At 39.1% G+C, this 23,871-nt stretch overlaps 1 long non-coding RNA gene across 3 annotated transcripts in view; it reads left to right on the top strand.

Moving 5' to 3' along the window:
- LOC310838666 overlaps positions 1-23,871 on the top strand; it is a 91,006-nt gene that overhangs the window by 25,078 nt on the left and 42,057 nt on the right. For 2 of the 3 annotated variants that reach the window (XR_014561107.1, XR_014561109.1), the window contains exons 2-3: positions 16,634-16,668; positions 23,466-23,526. The exons of the other annotated variant lie outside the window; for it this stretch is intronic. This is a non-coding gene — a long non-coding RNA (uncharacterized lncRNA). The remainder of the gene's footprint in view (positions 1-16,633; positions 16,669-23,465; positions 23,527-23,871) is intronic. 3 annotated transcript variants of the gene reach the window in all.

Here is a 23,871-nt window from a genome sequence, read left to right as displayed (position 1 = left end):
GGAAATGGGTCCAAGTGGCTCTTTTTGTCTTAAAGGTTGCAGACCCCTGGCTTAAGTGAAAGGTAGGGTAAACAAAGGGATACTCGGTGTAGTTTTTTGAGAGCTTGCCATTTTGGAAATTTGTTAGTACCACTTGCTTGGAAGCTTTTCCCGGCACTGCCGCAAATGCTTTACAAACTGCTTAGAGGTCTTCTGTTGAGAAAGTGGTATATAAAATTGTTAAATAAGACAAATTAAATAAACAGTGCCATCCTGTACAAACCTACTTGGAAGTAAGCCTCACTGAACTTAATGGGACTCCCCTCCCTGGAAAGTAAGCATAGCATTGCAGCCTCAAACTTACCTAGGATTAAATCCTACTGAACACAGAGATGCTTACTTCTGAGTAGACATGCACACGACTGCACAGTTAATATGTTTAACAAATCATGCTGATTGTGGGGTTTTTTTTAAGTTAATGCAATGATTTATTATTATTATTTGGATGTTGGAGATTGAAGTATGCTTTCACAAGTATGATTTTCTAGGCTGCTTTTACAGAACTCATGGTGACATATCAAAATATTATTAAATAGTTTCAAAAGAGAAATATAATTTACCTTGACCATACACAGTACACTATCAATTCTCAAGTGTCCTTGATGTCTCACTGATCCAGATATTGCTTCTGTCGTGAATGATTTTTACTTTTTTTGCTACTTGTATTTTTCACATTGGCATTTTATTATGGTTTGGTCTCCTGTATGTGAACCGTTGCTGTTATTTAATGATTTATTTAGGGTTTTTTTTAACAAAGGAATGCAGAGAAAATGTTTTGAACACCCACACAAAGTTTTAAAAGTTAAGCTGTAAACACTGTATAATGCACCAATGTGATATTCAAGGTTGTATTGTGATGAGCCTTGAATGGCAGGAATTTTAAAAAAAATCATTGTAGAACCACCAGATATGTCTGACTGACTATTTTTGTCATATGGACTAGAAGACTCACAGAAAGTATGGCAGTGAATTCTAGCTCTTCTCTAGTATTGGGAAACACTGGTTTTGAATAATTTTTATTAACTGGCCAATCACATCAAATTAAATCACATCGCATAAATTCCAAATTACAAAGCCAAATTTTTAAATTTTGTTTTGGAGAAGGGCCATAGCTCAGTGGTGGTGCATCAGCTTCCAGGTGATGTAGAAGGGAACTTCAGGTTGGGTTGGATGAGAACCTTGTCTGAATTCCTGGAGAGGCCCTAACAGTATTGAACTAGATGGACCAATTGTCTGCCTCAGTTGGCAGCTTCTCATGCTCCTTTGTTTTGGGGATAAAGGGAATTTAGTACAACTCTCCAGTGGTCCTGTTTCACAGCATCCCCCACCACCAAAGAATCATGGAAACAGATGCATTTGTGAGCAGCAGAATTTTTCATTAAGTGTGCTTACTAACATAGAGTGCTGCTTTCAAACTGAGCTCATGGCAATGTGGATTATAAAAGCCTGCATAAACAAGCATAATAGTTTCCAAATATAGTGTGAAGTTTCCTATTTGTTTCCATAACATCCTTTTTTTGTTTTTGTTTTAAGTGTTTGGGACTTTGGTTGATTCTTTCTCAACAATGACAATCTTCTAATTTGCATCTGCAGCCAAGGTATACATAAAATGTATTTTGAATACACAGTGCTCAAATAAATATTCTGTGAACTATTCAGATGTTCCCAACTGTATCCACAAAATTATAACATCCTGTACAGCAGATATATAATAAATATGTGGAAGGACTTATTGCCATAGGTCTAACTAGATATAGTATAGGCCAAGAATGCCTGTGAAATGGGATTGAATCACTCAAGAGGCAGCTTATCTAGCTGCAGAAGGTTTGCGTCAAGGTCAGTTGCAAGCAAGGCTGGAATGTGAATGTGCCTCAGAGTCACTATCAGTGTAATGGCCTTTGACTGGCATACCTGAAATGAGTTTGTGGCCCCAATCTAGTTCTTAATGAATAACCTACAAGGTAGCATCTTTCCTTGCAATTCCAGATGAGAAATGAGTCTGTGTGCAGCTCTGACGAATGGTAGAGATGTTTTCGTGCCAAAGAGGGGCTGGCAGCATGAGCCTGACTTAAATATATCACAAATGTATCGGGTAAACAACAGTGCTTGGAATTCAATCGGATCTGGCACAGCCACATAATCGTTCTAACTTCTGTGTATGATTCAGCTTTAAAGGTTTACTAGAAAGATGGAACATACTACTGTACTACTACAGACCGAACGTATCAATTACTAAGATATTTGGCTGGTTTATTTATTCAGAATAGTCTCTACATTTTGCATTTATTCATTTGGAACCCGTCTTTTTCCCATTGAACAGACAGCACTGTAGGGGTTCCTGGGCAGTTGCTTGTTGAGGTTTCTGGTTCAGACCAAATCCCAGACCCAAACTGGCTTAGTCTCAGCAAGGGCGCTGCAGCAAGTACTTTTGGGTCATGCCCTTGTGGCAATAACATCCTTACAGTTCCTTTCTTTGACTAGGGCTGGATCTACACTGACCTGTTTAACGTTATTAAAACGTTATTAAAAAGGTCATACTTGCAAATTAAAACGTTTTTCTTACCTTGCTGTGGGTTTTCTTCTGTCAAAGCGCTGCTGGTTGCTCTGCAGCACCCTCTAGTCTCACATTCTAATAACACATTATAAACACTAGAGGCAGAACATAATGTGTCCCTCTATATGTTACGAAAACCATTATTTATGTTGTAAACCACGAGTGTAAATCTACCCTAGGTTTCCCAGGGAATAGGGAGCAATGACTGTTCCCCAGGGTTTGGGATCCATCCGGGGAGTGGGCTGAAATGTGATTTGAGACTTGGTGAGCTGAATTTATAATTGGCACATGATGAAATGCTCCCTGCTTAGGGCATGGGCAGTGTGTAGTAGCTCTTGAAAGCCTTTGTGATGGAACTGCAAAATGGCCACTACTGTAAAACATGAGTTTAGGATTGTGGCAAAATAATCATAACTGGTTCAGCGAATGGAGACATCTATCCCTTGCAATTGCCACATGGTGATTATGAAGTGCAACTGGCCCTCACACACCCATACCAGTAATTCAGTATGTGCTTTCCCCTCATTTCACATAAACCTTCCTCTCCTACCTGTTCCTAAAGTGACTATTGATGATGTGGAAACTCCATGGAATAGTGACAATAAACAATATCCTGCTCTGTCATTCTTTCTCTGTGTTCCACTGATAGGAATGACTAATTTCAGGGAGATGTGTGACACAGCCTTTTTCATGGTGGCACCCTGTTTGTGGAATACTCCCTCTTGACAAAGTTGTCAAGGCCCCAATGCTGCTGTCTTTCCAGTTACAACTATTTGTTTCCTCAAGCAATCTAAGGGTTCTTACTGTTAAAGCCTTATTTGCTCTTTTTATTTGCCCCTTTTTGATGGGTCTCCTTATTATTTTACTAATGTTCATGTATAAACTTACTGAGTAATTTTTTTCATGTTGACTCCCACCCTGATACCAGTATTGATGAAGGATGGGCTATAGACATTTAAATAATGAGAAAAATATTATTAATAATAAACAAGAATGTGTTAGTCAAGCCATCCAAGTATATTAATTATAACATGTGGTAAGCAAAGTGCCTTTACCATCCAGATCCCTAAACTGATGTAGGTTAGGTACCCCTGTTAATCTCCACAGAGTGAGATGGATTGAACCTAGCATATTTTACTTTTTATTTATATGTTTCACTTTACTTCTGGTTCTAGGTGATCTGTTTCTTTCACTCTGAAAAAGAGACAACCTAAACTAAAATGGCAGAAAAGAGACAACAAAACTTGGAAGTCAGTAAAGTGTGTCACAACACAACCCTCTAAAGAGACAATAAAGTTTCTGATCTCAAAATAAAACAATGTAATTAAGTAAGGAGGGGGTATTATGGTGGCAAATAACGGGAACAGCAATTTGAAAAGTCCTTGATGGTAGAGCCAATAAATTAAAAAAAGAAAACCATTATAACTGTGGAGCCGCCTAGGGGGGAAACAAAACTGAAGCTGAGCAAGGTAATAGATTGGATCTATGCAGTAAACAGAGGTAATGGGTTCAAAATAGTAGCTGCACATACAAAAGCAAAGGCTTCATCTCTGCCAGAAGAAATATGCGCTCTTCAGGCTGTTATTATTTTAGTGGAGAAGACACTTTTATTGTGATCAGTTTGCTTTCTTTTCCTGAGTGCAGCAAGTATAGTTTGTAGATTCTAATTTATGAGGAAGATATGGGCAATCGAACAGGAATCATGGATAAAATGGAAACATTCTTCTTTCCAGATCTCCAGTTTAGAGGTGTGGTTTTCTTTTTACTCTAAAGTGTGGTTGGGGTAGAAATTAGATTCAGTTCACATTTACAGGTGAGCCTGCCTTAGCCGCACTTTCTCTGTAACAATACGAGAAGTGAAGCACACAAGCTAGCCTTTGAAATTCACAGGTGTCTGAATTTTGTAACACATTTCTGCAACCAAACACTGTACAGTGGTGCCTCGCAAGACGAAATTAATCCGTTCTGTGAGGCTCTTCGTATAGCGTTTTTTTCGTCTTGCGAAGCAAGCCCTTTGACAGCTTAGTGGATTAGCGCTATTAGCGGTTTAGTGGCTTTTAGCGGCTTATCAGCTTAGCGGATCAGCTGATAAGGGGGGGAAAGGGGGAAAAAACCCGCAGGAACTCGCAAGACTTTTTCGTCTTGCGAAGCAAGCCCATAGGGAAATTTGTTTTGCGAAGCGCGTCCAAAACGGAAAACCCTTTCGTCTAGTGGGTTTTCCGTCTTGCGAGGCGTTCGTCTTGCAGGGCACCACTGTAGAATTATAAATATATATAATATGCATATATTAGGGGGAAGAGAGCATAAAATAACATACAAACATAAAATGATAAATTGCTTGCAAAAGCATGTACATTAGTCAAAATTGGGCAATTATTCTAGGAACAATTCACAGTGAAATACAGTGAATTTTTCAATGCATGAGAGACTGTTTGTTCTTCCTGCTCAGTTCATGTATGCATTTGTGAACTTGTCCACATGACATTGGTGGCCAGGACTGGACAGCCACCATCCCTTCATTTCTGAGCAGAGGAGAAACACAAAGAGCTTCTCTGTGAGCAAGTGGTGCTGCTCATTTTTTTTTTTTTGTAAAAAAAGAAGTGTGTGGTGCTGTTTTTCTATTGATGGAGGCTTCCTCACACTATTTTGTGGGTCTCTATTTGTTCCCCTTCAGGTATGGCAGCCATTTTGTGTTATGGCACACTCTCACAGGTGCCATTTTGTGCCTGTCACCTACAACCCTTTCTCAAAATTCTAAATGTGCCCACTGGCCCAGAAAGGTTGCCGACCCCTGCTTTAAGAGCATATGAACAAAAATAAAAATAAAAATGGACAAATGGGTGAAATCAGTGGAACGTTCTTTTAAGATTTACGATGGCTTTGCCCTTGAGAAAAAAAAGCGGCTTTGATATTTCAGTTTCCAATTCTTCAATAGTGAGTTTTGTTTGATATATGCTGACTCCTGTAATAGCTTACATCAGTTTTGATTAAACAGAAGCTGCCTAAATATTCAGCCTAATGCTTATCTAATGTATTATATAGCAGAGTGATTGTACGTTATAATAATAGTTAGCTGTCATATCAGAGTGACCCTCCAAGAGATGGTAATGTCGAGTGATGACTACTGATGCTGTGAATATAGCAGGAATAACTGTGGGGTTTCTTTCTCTTAAGGCATATGCATTTGCAGTATCAATTTATAGTGGAATTTCACAGTCCCATCATTTGCAGAATTCAAGATGGCCTGAAGCACAGAGACCAATCATTCTTAGTTTCCTTGTGAAGCTAGAGTCTTGTAAATAGCATTGACAAAGTAATGAAATTTCTCCCCACCACAATATAAGATGGTGCTGTGTTCTGAAGTTTAATAAATGTTTTGATTAAAATCAGACCAGTTGTCTCAATCCTGGTTGCTCTAGGTTATTCTCATTGCATTTTTCATGCCCACCACCTTAGCTGCTTCAGTTTAAAATGAGATACATTATTTTTGAAATGACAACACTGATTATTTCGTATTTGTCATTGATTAATATTTCTGCCTATAATGTAGAGAGTTTATCCCCAATAAAAGCATCATATACAATCACACAGTTTGAAAAACGTTAGTGTTTTAAATATGCCCGTGAGTATGCAATCTAATTCTGTAATGTTTTCTTTGCAACGTGGACAGCAAAAATTCCGGAAAAGCAAAGAGCTTCATTTATTGCAAGGAAATTACATTCAGTAATGCTTGCTGAGGATCTGATCTTGTTGTTTTCTGGCTTAAAAACACATCGTGCAATTACATTGTTGAGGAGATCAAAGCACTGGAAAACGAGGAGCTGTAGGAATCAATTTATTTCTGTTCCATGTCACTTTTGCTTTTCCTCATCTGTAAGTTCATTCTGTCCCATGTCTATGTTAATTTGCAATTTTTAGTTGTCTTTTTTTAAATCTGCATATAAATGCATGTAAGTATGACTCATGTTGGCTATCATGCAATATTATTTTTTTGAGCCAAGAACATTAAAAAAAGGCTGGTAGAATGGAATTCAACATCATGCCATGAATGTCCCATCTGCCCAAGCATTTCCGCTTGCCAGATGGAATGATTCCTCCTCTCTTCACTGTTCTAGGGGTTCTCATTACCCCCCTGAACCAATTTCAAGGTGGAGGAAAGGAGAGAAAGCCCTATTGCACACGACTTCTGCTGATGGGGCTTGTTAGGTGAATCCTGCTGTGAGTTCTGATTGGTTCATTCATCCAAGATGTGCAAATCAGGTCAATTCATATCAAAATTCAGAAAGATCGAATTCCTCAGGTATCGCTAGCAAGGAATCTAGAGGTTTTTAAACATGTAATACCAAGATGTATTCTTTGATGTGTTAAGTGGTAAATGCTACGTCACAAAAACTTGCCATTGTACAAAGTATTAAAATGACAGGCGAGTGTTTATACAAAACAGCGTGAAATGGTCATTACTTTACACATAGGCTGATTTTCATAAATTAAATAGCATATTATAATAGAGCATAAAATGATGTTCCAGCAGTAGTCAGGGGTGATAGGAGCTGTAGTCCAACAACATCTGGAGGGACATAGGTTAGCCCCTCTTGATGTAGTGGTCAGAGCGGGAAAGGGGAACCTAGGGCATCCCAAATGTTTCTGGACTACAGCTCCCATCACCCCCAACTATTGGCCATGCTTGCTGGGGTTGATGAGCTTTGAAATCCAACAACATGTGCAGGGCAACAGGTTTCCCACCTGTGTTTAGGGTATGGGCCCCTGCAGCTGTTACTGCAAATAGCAGGAGGAACAAAATAAGGGCAAGATTGCTCTTGTCTGTATCTGAAAGGATTTGAGGAAACTGCTTGCACATAAACAGAACGCTAGAGACTCTACTCCAGCAGTAACCAACATAGAACCCTCCAGATGTTATTGGACTCTCAACTTCTTTCAGTCCCACCTAGCATGACTTATGGTTAGGGATGATGGAATTTGTAGTCCAGTGACATCTGGAGGACACCACATTGCCTACTCCTGCTCTAACAGGAACATAGGAAGCAGAATTATTCAGGTCTCTGGTCCATCTATCTCAGTATTCTCTACACTGTCTGGCAGGAGCTCTCAAGAGTTTCATACAAAAGTCTTTCCCAGCCATACACTGAGATACTAGTGATTTAACTCAAGGCCTTTTGCCTGCAGCACATGTTTGCTACCACTGAGTTATGTCACTTCCCTTAAAATGTATGCCATGTTCAATATGAATTGTATTTGCTTTTGCTGAACTTTATTCCGTGTGTTGACAATGCAATTCCCTGTACTGACAATGCAGTAATTGTCTTCAGTGCAGTTGATCTTGCTCTTTGTGCAGTATCCTACTCAGAAGTAGAGCTTTGCACAGAAGCTGAAGTGAGATTCATGACCCATAGGCTCAAACAGCAGAGCAGCAGTCCATTCATCCTGAAATGCAACCATTTTGGCTGTTAACATCTCACATTAAGCTCCTAAACATGTTAACCATAATCCAAAGCTGCATGGGGCTCTAAATGTACATGCAGTTGTGGCCTTCCATTTTCACTTTAGTTTTGGGAAATGGTTCATAACATCATACCCATAGGGTACTATGCACTCTTCAAAAATCTCAGGTGTACAACAGGCTCTTGAATCACAGTATCAGTGTTCTGGCATTCATCCATATAGAATTGAGGTTGTATGTGTTGGTCATGGAAAAATAGTGCCCAGCTCCCCAGTCTACCATGTGTTCAGGACCCCTGTTTGCCTATGCATGTACACTCAAACACATATAGGCTCCTGTATGTGCAGTCTTTTTAGCTAGCGTACAGATGGCAGATATGGCAGTCTGTGGGCATTCAGGTGTATTCACATAGGCTCCATACAAATGCCCTCCTCCCCCAGGCATGCATGAGGCTGGTGGTGAGACCACAAGAAGCAACCCTAATTCTTCCCTCTCCATGCGATCATTCACATATGGTGAATGCCTGAACAGGGGCTCTGTGAAAGAGCTTCATAAAAGGCCATGCTACATGTGACGCTTACTTCATAGCATACTGTTGAGTGCAACCTTTCTTCTCCAATAAAGATTGTCAGTGTGGGTGGCCTGATCTGGATCAGGACCCTAATATAGGGAGTAGGGAGGCATTTTGACCCCTGCTATGGTTGCAGTCCAGATTGGGGTTTCCATACCTGCAATTTGTCTAAGGGGTAAAAAACTGCCATTGAAGTAAATGTGATCTTTTGCCCACCCGCCGCCTATGTAAATGGCAGGTGCAGGGGCCCGAATCTTGATCAGGACCCCTGTGGGGAGCAAATGGTTGATTAAAGTATTCCACTATGCTATGCTATACTATACTATAGCTCCACTAGCCATTTTTTAGTGTGGTGGTGAAGGTTTTAACTCAGAGGCAAGCTACAGAGTAAACATCAAACGTAGCTTGGTTATACTCATGGGAAACTGCAATTCTTCCTAGGAAGCCAGTGAGGTCTTTTATGTGCCTCCAGGGCTTGGTGCATCTGCATGCTTTAAATAAACCCTTTCTAGTTGAAGAGCAGCTCCCTATACTGTCTAGAAAGCGAAGAAATCCAGAAGTTGTTTCTAGAGTACAAATTTAACGCAACCGAGTTATGATTAAAACCAAAGTTGAAGAATTAAAATGCAAATACCAGTCTGAAAAGGCAGCATCTGTCCTGCTGGTTCATTAATTCTTTGGTTCAGAAAATGCTTAACAAGATGCAAGAATCAATAAGGAGAGGGTGACAAAGCAACCAGCGTTAAAGAATGTGGGGAAACAGTTCTTTTTTAAAAAAAAGATGAGCTATTTGGTACACCTTGTTATAAAGCTAAGCCTAAATCTTTATCCCTCATTGATTAATATCATTCTCCAAGCTGGGAACAGAGCACAGAGTGGCAACGGTATCGTGATTGGACTAGGAGTGCCAAGATAATTATTACTCCGTTAGAAGCCCTAAATGGTTTTCCATTTAAGTGGCACAGAGAACAATAGAAATCTTAAATAGGTTTCGAAGTGACATAGCAAGCAATAAATGTCAATTAGTGCTAATGGCAGAAACCGCAAAAAAGCAAGAAAATACTTCAACTTGCTCTTTCCTTATTTCCCCCCCACACAAAGTAAAAGCCAATGATGTGAGTGTATAAGGTATGCAAATACTGACAGAACATAGAATGACAGGACAACCGCTTTAAAGATATTATAGATCCAAAAGATTAATTTCTTGCTTGGATGCCACTGAAGGGCAATGTAGAAATTCACACAGCCACTGAAGTATGTGATGCCTACCCACCCTGTATAATTTCAATGGAAAATGCTACATCCTGTATTCCTTCGATACAGGACACAGTTTGACACTTGACACTTTTCAGCAATCACAGCAATAGTCCCTCATGGAACAGTCCAGTGATGCTTGGGCATCTTGGAAAACATTGTTCTTTGTTTAAAAGTATTTCTAAACAACTTTATATTTAAAATCTCTTAAGTGGTGTTCAAAAATGAAAGCAGAAAAACTGAGAGTGAAAACAAAAATCTATCAATAACAGGGTCCAGTCTTATGGATCAGGTAAAGCCTAGGCAAAAGAGATGTCTTTACATGTCTGACACAACTGATAGATGATGCTTCACGCACATCCTATTATCAGCATAATAAGATGCTAAAGCCATGTCACAATGGATGTGGAATTCTAAACATTGTTGAAATGTTCTGAAGAAATAGCTGGAAAGAGTTAACATGACTGCAGTCTTAATAAATAAATGTTGTAAAAGCAGGAGTCCCAGTTACACTTTCTGCTAGTTAGGCTATGTATAACTCTAGCCTGTATCTTACATGGCTTCAACTATGAAAATGAGCAATATAAAAAATACACAGATAATCTTTCTCTCTGTCTCTGTTTGTTTGTTTCTCTCCCCTACCTGTCTGGCTCTTCTTTGTGTGTTCCCTCCAAGATCTGGCTGGGTATCTATGATTTTTATTCCCAAATGCTAAGTACTCTATGAAAAACGGAAATTCTATTTCATAACTACATGTGGTGGATGAAACTTCAGATCTTCAGTCACAGCAGGAAATAGCAAGCCTAAGATTCAAATTAATCAGATGGTTTGTTTTGTCAGTGGATTACAATGATCTTATGCCAGTCTGAATCCATGGATTGAATCTCACTTTTATTTGTACTCAGAGTAGGCCCATTGAAATGCATGGACATGACTGAGGTCCATTCATTTTAATGGGTCTGCTCCAAGAATGATTAACACTGGGTACCATATTCCTTTCTAAGTATTACATAGCTATCTTACAGACCGTTATGTTGCTGTGTTTTTGTTCAATGTTCAGAATATCAATACTCTCCATACAGGGGTGCCAACTTGAATAAAATATTGTGGGGGCAGGTAAGCACACCCCTGCATAATCAATCACATGATGCGGTACATTCATACCATTTGAATGGCAATGTCCATTAATTTTTTGGCCCCCGGTCTCCTCAAATATTTTATTGGTGGGATCAGAGACCCCTCGGCCCCTAGGAGTTGGCTCATATGCCTCCAGTTGAAAATAATATTCATTAAATGAAGCGTTGTACATCAGTAAACCAACTAATTAGTTTCAGAATCTGGAGTCCGCAGTCTTTGTAACTCGTTACACTTTATTCCCTGATCCACTGTGTTGCAGAAATTTGAACCCTGATTAGATCACTCAATTGACATTACTTTTATCATAACATTGTTCAGCCACAGCAAGCAATTCCTTTCTACTAACACAAAGCTGGTCAGAATCGGAATCTACAAGTATTCAAATATAATTTGGGGAGTGGAATGGTTGAATAACCCCACCACCACCACCAATAAAAACACATACTGAAGCTGTGATATAATTTTCTCTTCTATAAAGCTGGGATGTTCTGATAAAATGTCTGGTAATTGCTGGAGCTATGATGTAAAGATATCAGACAATCCAGATTAGACTATCTCAGACAGAAGGATTTTTTTGCCATTGATTTCAGTGAAATGCAGAAGCCGATCTCCCAATGGCTTTCATATGGGCTTCAATAGCAAAGGCTGTATCAAATTTTCTTTTAGGTAAAGGACATAGCACAGCTGTGGATCTGGTAAAACTGGAACTTTTGAAAAAACCCCACAATACATTGGTATTCTGCTGTGAAATACAATGAAAGAACTGAAGCTGCATAAATAATGTCCTTGCCGTATAATAATTCTTCCTTCAATATGTTTTGCATTGCACCCACACTCTTGAATGCATCTATCTGTCTGTCTGTCTGTCATCTATCTATCTTAGTTATATTCTGCCATTTAGTATACAAATCCTTCCAAGGCGGTGTACAAGTAGTAACAATGAAAATAAAATTACAATAGGCTAAGTTTAGACCCAAACCATTGTGGGGGGTTTCCTATCCACACTGTAATCTCTACCTACCTAGGCCTATTTCTTCTGTGAATGACAGCTGCCAAGCTGCCAAGCTCTTAAGAAGGTCCAGGGCTAAAAGGAAACAGCATGACTATTCATAAAGCTAAAAATTAAGCTACAAAATTTCCCAAGTGTTGTATGACAGAACCCCATAGAGAAGAAACACATGCCTAGCAAATGTCAAGCCTTGTAGCCATTTTACTGAGGAATATATGCTGAATCAGAAACTATTACTGGCAAATGGTAACTTGATGTTTCTCCACCTCTTACCACAGGAGAGTTAAAAGCAATAAACTATATTGTATTGTAGCAATTGCATTTTAGCAAATAGGATGTGCAGCCATTTTTGTAGGTGACTCTAAAATCGTTTTTTTGTGTTTCCTATATCTAGAACATGAATGAAAGACTTACCTTGGCTAGAATATACATTTTATTTAAAACAAAAATACAAAATTCTGCCACATTCTGGCTCTCCAACTATAATAAATATTAAATCAGTATTTCAAACAACTATACTTTTATATATATTTTTATTTCTTGGAAAACTGAACTTAAACTATGAAGAAAACTTGGTGAAGGGATATCAGAACTAATGGAGGAGTGTAGAATGCAGTCCTGATAACTTTATAAACTTAATTAACTTTATAATCTTAAATGTAACTCAGATTCTGATAACCAGGAACTGCAAGGTAACAGCCAGGACTGTACCAAATTGACAGAGACTATTTTTTAGCTGCTTCATCCACCCCAATATCAGCTTTGTTTCAGGTATATTTTGTGCATGAGGTAAAATTATTTGGGGGGGGGGGCAAGAGAATTGGAACAGTTGCCATCTTATTTTTTCTAGAAAGTCCTACTCAGTTTTTTTCCTTTTTAGTTGGGCAGTTTAAAATGTTTGCTGATATAGAAAATGCCTGCCTGCTTTGTCACTCACTTTGGCCAGCCTTGTAGTGGAGAGCTGTTGAACATCCTTTTATTTGAAAGGCACATTAGAATAAAACAACATTCCAAAGACAGGGCAATGATTGAAACAGACTTCTTAAAAATACAAAGGGCCGCTTCATACATCCTTTTTATTTTGCATTCATGACGTTTTGTGACCATGATTCTATTGTGGTGGTCATGTGCAACCCCACTATCAATACTGTTTGCGCCTGCAAAGTTTTGGGGGCATTCACACTGCTTCATTTCCAACCAGTGCATATCCTGTAATTTCTTGCTAAACTCCCATGATTTTTCATTTCACTAATCTTCTGGTGGTCATACCTCCCCCACTGCTTTTGTTGTGTTATAGCTCCTCCGGTCAGAAATAATATAGTAGCAATGGAGAAGTATTGCATAATAACTAACAAAATAAAATGATGTGCAGATGGTCCAATATAAATCCACCACTAATGCATTATTACTGCATCAAGAACATGTTGCAGAATATATCTCCTCAAAAATGTCCATCTTGAGGGACATCAAATCATAGCTTGCCATTCTGTGGAATGCTATTTTTAAATTGGCCATGCTTGCTGTTTGACTTTTTGAAAGACATTCAGGTAAATATATCTATGTATCTGATATATGAACTATGAAGATGCTTTATTTGAACACTTCAGATATTTAAAAAGTGTCCATGATTTGTGTGTGTGTGTCGTTCAGAGATTAACAGTGCAATCCTATGCATGTGTAATCAGAAATAAGTCCCAATTCAATGAGGTTTGTTGTTGAGGAGTCATTTGACGAAAGAAAATTAGAGGAGGGCCATTTTATGAAACAGTTTCTCCTTGTATTACTGGGTACATTTCACAAAATATTTCGTTGAAACACTGTTTCTTCCAACTGTAGCATAGCCTAGGAGTTTACTCAGTGGTATGTGTTACCATAGGATGAAACAGTCACCTGTAGCCTCTGATCATATTATCACCTCATTTCCCAGGATTTCTTAGTGGCAGAGGAGTGATAATGCCTGACTTAACTCCTATAAAGTGGTTTTTGAACCAAGGATTCTGATAAGCAGGGCAATTAGGAAGACAGCTTGCTGGTCAGTTTGCTTGCTTCTGGACCACTGAAGTCAGAAGCTATAGGTGACCCTTTCACAAAATGTGCACGGTCAACTTATTTTCAGCTGATTTTCTCAGCGATTCTGCCTCTGAGATTACATTTCTACAATATGCCTAGAAACAAAATTTTCCTGTATTCATCTCTGCTTCCAGATACCAGCATCACATTTTGAATACTTCAGTGACCAGTTCACTGGGGATTCTTCCAGCTCTGCATTACCCTGCAAACCCAAAATGGTTTTATTCATAAAGCCAGAAACAAAACCTCAGCAGATATTTCAGGAGAAATAGACTCTTCTAACGTACTGCAAAGCTCATGATGTTTCATGATGCATAATGTATTTATATTTTCTCAAATCTGTGCTATTGTGGCCAATTATCCTTATCTCTATTCCATAAAATGTGCATTGCTTATAAAGCTTATACTGCACAGGGAACAGAATGATATGCCTCCTGGAATCTATGGAGTGGGCAAGATGAGAGAGGCATTGATTTTGTTTCCAGCAATTGAGGACACAGATGAACACACTCCCTTAGTATATTATGCTAAGCTTCTCTCTCTTCTTCTAGTGTGAGAAGCTTTGGGTGTAGCAATGGTTGGTTAGCATTACAGAACTTCTACTAACTTTGATAAGAAGATGTTTCCTTCAGCACAACAGCACAACACCTGCTACACAGCAGGGCAAGCTAGAGGTAGGGGTGGGAAATAAATTTAATTCAGTCCACACTTAACAAACCCAAACACTGCCATACTTTGAAATTTCCCAAATTTCCTACGCAGCTCCCCAGCCAAATCATGTTTATAGAATCACAGAATCATAGAGCTGGATGGGACTCGGAAGTTCATCTTGTCTGCAGTGCAGTGCAGTATTCAGCTGTCATGCTTGCAAAACTGTGCATATTAGTCAAAAATGCGTGCAAAAATTGGAGAAATTCGCACTAAAATGCTGATGAATTTTCATGAGTGATTTTTTTAAAAATTACAAATTGCTGCAAAAATGTGGAGAACTGAATTTCAGATTGAAATAAAAGAGAGAAATGGAGAGAACCAAAACGGTCACACTGTAGGTTAATACAGAATCAATGTGCAATGAGTTTTTATTTTTGTAATGAAATTAGTTTCTCAATATTGTTATATATGTTATATATTTATTTATACTCTGCCTTTTCCTCCATTAGGCACTCACTGTGGCTTACAGATAATATAGGAACAGCTAAAAATATAGAAACATCTTGTTGATTGATTTGATATGCACTTTCAAAACTTTTTGAAGCTCTCTGCTGAAGGTTTTGGTTTGTTTTTTTGCAACAAGATGCTGTCTATGCAGGAAACAATGTACAGTGTGGATATCACTCTTCTTCAGAAAAGCTGAAAATCTACTGTACCTGCCAATCATTGATGGTGCACCACCGGAAGCAACTGTTGTACTATTACTAAGTAGAATCTCATATTTTTTGAAATATGGTTTTGAGAACTTCTTAAAATAGCAACCTTGTAAAGCAGCAAGGAGTGGGGGCAGGGATTGCAGTTCAGAAGCCCAGCTCCAAAGCTTTCTTAAAAGCTCCTTGGAAAAGGCAGCTTGCTTTTATATCTTTGAGGGAGGGAAGCAGGGATGTCAGAATTATTCTTTTGAAACTGTAAAAAAGTAATTGTTTAAAAAGTGAAACTGCACCTATATACAGTTTTCAATTTTTTAAAGGAAGCAGCATGGTCTGAGAATACTGTTGTATTGTGGAATCATTTTATAAAATACTTTGGCAAGGGAGATAATACTCTGCAAATGCCCATGTCCTTTATTTCTAAGTCTCATAGTTCTTAATTCAATTCTTTGTACTATATAAATTTCTATACTTTGTACTAATCATAAATTTCTTTTCTACCCCAGGCCTTTTTGACTCCCTTTTAATTTCCAAATCTTTGTTCAGTCCCTGCACTGTCCCATCAACCCCAGCGGGTCAATATTGACCACTTTGGGAAACTCTGAACCAAGGAGAAGGTTGATAGCCAGAGCAACCTCAAGAGTAGAAGCAGATAAAGTGCCATATGGGGGGGGGGAGGGCCTGTAGGGGACCCTGACTTGGTGAGGCAAGTTGCCCATATGCCCTTATGGATAAGACTTCCCTGCCAATTGCAGGTTGAGGGGATACACTGAGAGGGATTAGTCTACAGCAACCCTGCCATGTAATCCATTATTGATATTGTAGGTCAGAGAAAGAGCTGAGGCCCATTGGGATTCCCAGTCAAAAATCCACTATCATTCTCAGACTGCAGCAAAGACCAATTTGCTTAAATTGCTCCTTTATGTACCCTCCTCAGCCAAATCCATCACAAACGGAGGTCCCGTGTTTTGTTCTCTTGCATAAAAATTGGCTGCATTTTCAAATGTAAAAACGAAACCTTAAATAAATGTTGCACCTAAGGCAAGCCCCAAAGTAGATCAGGGACTCCCCCTTGCAATGCTGATTTTTGTGTTTCAGCCCTTTCAGCTACAGGCTTGGATAACTCAAACACACACATACATGTGCACACCCAAATAATACATTGTACATTTTGTTACAGGGGCCACACTTCTTTGATCATCTAGAAAATTGAAGGTGAGTTTTCAAAGCCCATTTCTCTTCTCCGTACCAGCAAATGAACTATTGAGGCGGAAAATTAAAAACTCGGTTTTGTCCGAAAGTCAAATTAAGAGCTTGAAAACGAGACTCAGCACTCTGCGGCTGCAATATTTGGAAGACAGGGGCTCTAAACTCAAGGTTAATAATAGTGAACACAAATGGTCTATATTTTAGGTTTGCTTGGTTTTCAAAAAAAGGGTGAAACTTCTACAGCTGCTTCAGTAGTTTTGAAGAATCTGCACCTGAGGACCTAATGGAGATCCTTTCAAATAGAAGCATAGCCTATTGTATGAGTCATAAAATACTAGAGAAGTCAGAATGGCTCTCTCCTTGTTGTCCTTCTGCTGGCAGGTGAAGACCTTATTCCAAAAGGCTTTTGGGAACTGACTGCTTTTGATGAAAGGACTGGTGTCATGCTCTTTCATATTTTATCTGTAAGCCGCCTTAAGTTCCTGTCGGGGAAAAGGGTGGGGATATAAATAAATATGCAATAACAATAACAATAATATATAAAGAGGAATTGGCAAAAATGCACATGAGCAGTAGTGTCGTCATGTACTGCTAGGAATGAAAGGTGGGACATATTTAAGCACCCATCCATAATCCAATTTGCATCTGAAAATACTGTTCAGGGACACGCCAGAAAAGACAAAGTTTCCAAAACTGTTAAACAATGTAATGTTGAAAGTATGAGTAAAAATAACCTTAAAGAAATTGGTTGGGATCTAATACGACATTCAGTAGCTGCACAGTAATTGTGCTATTAAAACAAAAACAAAACATGGAAACTGCCTCCAAAGTCAGTCATCAGAGCAATTTTCAAGGATTGGTTCTGTATAGACTTTTAGAAAAAATATTACTGGACTGATGATTTGGAGCTGAACCAAGTCATTGGCGAGGTACACCTGTGCCATCCTGCCTGAAGCCCTTTTGGTCATCCATCTCCTGAGTCTGAGAGGTGGGAGTTGAAGAGAGAGAAGACGTTTTCTGTGGTGGCTCCATGCTCAGTGGCATAGCGTGGGGGGTGCAGGGGGGGCGAGCACACCGGGCGCAACATCTGGGGTTAGGGTTAGGGGACGCAAATCCACGGGTTAGGGGGCGCAAATCCACGGGTTAGGGGGTGCAAATTACTTGCCTTACCCCGGGTGCTGACAACCCACACTATGCCACTGTCCATGCTTCAGAGCTTCCTCCCAGTACAGGCTCAAATATAACTTTGTTCTTGATATTCTGTTTTTATTTTCTTATTGTTGTAAGGAAACTTCCACAAACTTTGTCCAGAAAAATGGCATATGGATATTTTAAAATAAATAAACGAAGGCTACATGGCTATCATCACTCTAAAAAACTTTAGTCAAAACAAAAAAAATTCCTTCCAGTAGCACCTTAAAGACCAACTAAGTCAGTTCTTGGTATGAGCTTTCGTGTGCATGCACACTTCTTCAGATACCAAGTGTGCATGCACACGAAAGCTCATACCAAGAACTGACTTAGTTGGTCTTTAAGGTGCTACTGGAAGGAATTTTGTTTTGTTTTGACTATGGCAGACCAACATGGCTACCTATCTGTAACTAAAAAACTTTAGGCTGCAATCCTATGTACACTTACCTGGGAGTAAATCTCATTGGACGTTTATTTATTAATATTCACAAAATTTATATACCTCTGAGCAATTTACTTCTTAGTAAGCATGTAGTATTGCAGGGTTGGTCTCCTTTTTATGGTGTACAGTACGTCCTGTTCAGGAAGGGTCACATGGTTCTGTATGAGAAAATCTAAATTTGTATATCGGACTCAATTAAAATATCTACTCTTTCCCTTTTATTATACTACTGGTGCATTGCTAGGGGGTTGCCCCTGGAGGAAATGATGGATAAGGCCTGGGCCTCTTGCCCAGGGCTACAGCTTTCCTGTCCCACATTGGCTCTTATTTTAAAATTTAATCTTTAAAACTTTGCTTATATGGCAGCTGGTAAGCAGAGGATCTGTCATGGATGCTTTAGTTGAGATTCCTAGACTAGATGACCCTTGTGATCCCTTCTAACTCTACAGTTCTATAATTCTATGATCCATTTTAATTTGCTCAGCAGCCTATACACACATGAGCATGTATAAACTTTGTGCAAATTTGTGACATGAGCCTGTGTTTTGAATCTTTTAAGTGCCTTAAAAGTGCTCCTGTCTAAAGTATCTAATTTCTTATGGACAGTCTTTTATAAAGTGATTCTTTACTGAACTCTGCAAGGTTAAATAACAATAAATATGTATGTAGTGATACATGCGCATGCGCGCGCGCGCGCGCGCACACACACACACACACACACACACATATATTTAGTGGATTTAGTTTTCTTTCCCAACTAGGCACTGCATTTGTCGCGCAAAAATCCTGTGCTGACTTCCATAACAAAGATTTATTTTCCATGGCTTCTTTTGTTTACAGTCATTCCTAACCCGATTAACTGAGATTCATGTTGCCTGTAGACTAGTGACAATAAAGAGGACTTCCGGGTCGGCGCCATCGCCGAATGGCGGACTCCCTCCGAGCTTCGGAGGGAGCCGGCTTGGCAGGGGCTGGGTCTTACCGCACCGGCGATGCGGGGACCCTTAAAAACCACGGCCAGAGGAGGCCGTGGACATGGAGACTCGGCTGGCACCGTTAGCGCTCTCCCGACTCGTGAAGGAGCCTTTTTAAAGGCAACGGATCGGGTGCCGGGGAGAAGCGTGGTGCTTTGAGTTCTCTGCTATCCCTGCCGAGCGCAGCCGCATGCCATCCGGCGGAGAGCGCTGACTTCTTCTATTGAAAATTCGGCTCTAAAGAAGAACCCGTGAGTAATTGGAATATGGACTAAAAAAAAAAAAAGGGATAAATTTTTAAAATTCGGAGCGAACGGGGGAGGCGGAAAAAAGGAAGTCAGCCCACCCCTAAATTGTAGAAGAGCCAAAACAAAGGACTGGACAACTAAGATCGAGTGTAACCTTATCTTGCCGAATCAGCAACTTCGCGAGGGAAAATTATAAGATTGAGCTGGAGGAGAAAAGTGGAATTGTTTTAAAAAAAGCAATCCCCCCCCCGGAATCCCTGGAGCGATTCGTGAAACTGCCTGGAGAAAAGCGATGGAGGTTTTGACAGCTGTCAAAGAGCTGTCAAAAAGGAAGATCAAAATAGAGATTTTGTTATGAGGACTTTGCCGGTTATATTTGTTATAAATTGAATATAAACTGTTTTAAATATCGGCTAACAAGCTACTTGGACTGGTGGATGTGATTCTGGAAGGGAACTTTGCTACTGTAATCCACCTAGAGGAGCCGAGGGATATTGCATGTGTTTTTGACAGGAAACTTGAACAGTTGAATGGAACTTTTAATCTCCTGGGAAACTGCAGGAATGGAACATTATTTTGTCTACAGAGGTCTATACACTACAGGAAACAATGGAACTATTTGTTGGAAAATGAAAGGAACATGATGCAATGCTTTGCTCCATGAATAACAAGCCTCTGCAGAGACACTAGAAACTTTTGGAAAAAGAACATTTCTGTGGGAGAACAGAGAAATAAAAAGGAGGAGAATGATTGACAAGAACAAGGAAATAACAAGAACTGGACAGAACTGGGAGAGGGAGCATTTGGGATATCCAGGTTTGACAAGCTTATGGAAACAAAATTGGAGTTTTTACTCCTGGATATAAAAACCTGGACAGAAGAAATGGGCCCCTTTTTTGATAGACTCCTTCTACGACTGGACACCCGTAATCAAAGACTGGCAAAGAACCTGAGGGACATAGTGTAATGTGGGAACTCCAGGAAGATATTAGAAGTAGAGGGATAGGTGAAACGCAAAGGGGAAAGAGGGGAGGGAAAATTGGAATCCAAAGGCTGTAAAATCACTATTCATATTTATCTTATTTCCATCTGTACTATGTTTGAAAGGGGGGAACTCGTGGAAGGGAATAGATCGATCTTAGGGGATGGGAATTTGGATAAATTGGGTTATTGATGATGAGTGTAATTTGGGGATAAGAACTTGTTGAATTTAATTGCTTATTTGGAAGATTTGGAACACAAGAGGGGGTAGGGAGGGGAAGTCCTGGTTATTGGCAAAAAGTTTATAAATTGGATTTAATTTGTTTTAATTTGGAAAACCTTAATAAAAATTATTATATATATATAAAAAAATAGACTAGTGACAATAGCCATCAATAGTGGGAGAGGTGCTGAGGTGTGTTATGTTCAGCACATCCCTTCAGGGGGTTCTCTGTCAAAATCTCTTCAGGCTATCACTTATCGTGTCAATACCAAATAGCATGGAAGAGTTGAAGTGTGGAAAAAGTGAAGAACATGACAATTTCCATGTCCACAAGTTGAAAATGCATGTTTTGTGGCATAAGGACCACATGAAATGTGCTAAAATATGGCATTCTAAATGGTTGGTATCAAGAAGAAGTTTCTTTATATGACATGATGTCATGTTACATCATCAGATAATCTCTCACTAGAAAATAGATGAATAGAATATAGGCATATATTTCCCCATTTCTCTGTGTGAATTAGAATAAGTCATTTAATGTGTATGATTCAAATGATCATTTGTTAACAGAAGCCTCACATAAATCACTGTTAACTTAAGGTTTGAGGAAATTTGGCTTGTCTGTTAAATTAGGGTCTGAGGTAATTTTGACCACCATACTAACCAATCAAGGAAATGAAATTGTTGCCATGCCAGAGCACTTCCATTTTGTTCCCCATACTTTTTTATTTTGTCTGTTTTTTGCTGTCATGCTCCAGATGCTAGCAGCTAGTTGTTATCTGCTATTTTTGCAGGTTTGCAGCAATAATGTTAGATTATGAATTCTACCATGTTAATGTTCTAGTATTATTTTCATTACAGAACTATTACTTCGAAATGTAGTAAAAATCCATTAATCCTTCCAATATTGCCTCCTGCTTTAGTACCGGGAGGTAAAGATTTTAATAAGAGAAATTATGAAAAAATGTTTTGCATGACTAGCTCATGTTGCTATTCTTTTGCTTTCATAATATTCTTCTTTATATGTGAACTTGAGGGGCAGAATGAGAGTCCGGCTCAAACACATACACCAAGCTCTTAACAGAAGTGCAGAAATCGTGTCAAATAGTGTCACAATGCTGGCAGCTAGCGAGTGAACAACCTGTCGGTTTTGCTTCTTTCACTTTCTCATTTTTCTAATTGTAAATTCAGTTTCCCAACATTTCTATAGCAATTGAGAAAATCCTTATGAAAATTCATTCGCATTTTAGTGTGAACTCATAATAAGTTATTCCTTCCTTCATTCATTCATTCCACACTTTGCCACCAACAGGACCTCAAGATGGCTTACATATAAAAAACCCTACACAAAAAAACAAATTTTGTATGCTGTTTTGAGTAATACACACATTTTTACAAGCCTTCCCTCTACTATAATGCATTTTTTGTAAATACAGTATTTGTGTAGTGCAAATTCCAAAGATAGCTGTATTTTGATTCACAAGAGTCAAGCAAAGAGAGAGAATGACAGCAAGTGGGCTTTTGAAAGATAGAATTGCATATTTTATTCTGGATAACTATGCTACTAACTAGTATGGTTATGTCATACTGAAAACAAAACAAAAAAAATCCTTCCAGTAGCACCTTAAAGACCAAGTTAGTTCTTGGTATGAGCTTTCGTGTGCATGCACACTTCTTCAGATACACTGAAACAGAAGTTTCCAGACCCTTCTATATAGTGAGAAGGTGGGGAGGGGTATTACTCAGAAGAGTGGTGGGAATGGGTGATTGGCAGATAGCTGTGATGAGCCTGTTGACGACTCTTAACAACTGCAATAGGTCTTACAGGAAAAAGCAAGGGGTGAGAAGGTGAAAAATGGCTTTGTCATGTATAATGAGATAAGAATCCAATGTCTTTGTTCAGACCAGGTCTCTCCATGGTTTTAAGTTTGGTAATAAGTTGCAATTCAGCAGCTTCTCTTTCCAGTCTATTTCTGAAATTCCTTTGTAGTAAAACAGCTACTTTGAGATCTTGTATAGAATGTCCTGGGAGATTGAAGTGTTCTCCTACTGGTTTCTCTGTCTTGTGATTCCTGATGTCAGATTTATGTCCGTTTATTCTTTGGCGTAAGGTTTGGCCTGTTTGTCCAATATAGAGAGCTGAAGGACACTGTTGGCATTTGATGGCATACACAATGTTAGACGATGAGCAATTAAATAGTCCCGAGATGGTATGTGTGATGTTGTTGGGGCCAGTAATGGTGTTGTCCGGGTGTATGTCATACTGGTTGAAGAACTGCATCATGAAATTTGGATAGGTTCAAATAAGTGCTTCGGTTCACATAGTGCGAATTTGATAAATTCAGTTTTAAAACATGTAATCATAGAATTGTAGAGCTAGAAGGTTCCCCGATAATTAAATAGTCCATCCATCCATGGCAGATGGCCATCCAACCTCTGCTTGCAAGCCTCCAAGGAAGGAGAGTCCACCACCTCTCATGGGAGCCTGTTCCACTGTCAAACAGCTCTTACTGTCAGAAAGTTCTTCCTGATGTTTAGTTGGAAGCTCCTTTCTTGTAACTTGACTCCATTAGTATGGGTCCTATCCTCCAGAGTAGGAAAAAACAAGCTTGTTCCATCTTCCATGTGATAGCACTTTAGATATTTGAAGATGGCAATCATATCTTCTCTCAGTGTTGTATCTGGCTAGGTCATCTTTAGGGTACACTCCCTGAATCAGTGGACATATCATTTAATTTCTGTAGATCTACTCTGAGGTTGATTTAAGCAGATAGAACCTTCACTGTAATAACATCAGGGCAGGAGGTAAGTTGTATTACAAATTTCTTAGTGGGAGAAGGAAGTTTTGCTGTCAGTCTTGCATTTCCTGTCAGGTATCATTTTGCCATTAGATGACCTGTATTGTATTCTAATTAGAATGACTCTCCTTATTTAGTCATGTGTGATAAATGAGAAGTCCATCCTCCAAAATTACACTGATTTGCATCAAATGGTGCACCTATGGGGTCATTACGGAGATACACTGTTAGAGCTGGCAGCTCATTAATCTTTTTTTGCTTTTGTCTGTACTCTGTGATTTTTGTCTGCAACCTTTATACCCTCCAATGCATCTCACTAAAATGTAACAGGAGTTGTTTGCTTAGTCAATAA

This window comes from Podarcis gaigeae (genome assembly GCF_964106915.1).
Source record: "Podarcis gaigeae genome assembly, chromosome: 1".
NCBI classification, from domain to species: domain Eukaryota; kingdom Metazoa; phylum Chordata; class Lepidosauria; order Squamata; family Lacertidae; genus Podarcis; species Podarcis gaigeae.
This window is presented reverse-complemented; position numbering and strand designations above follow the sequence as displayed.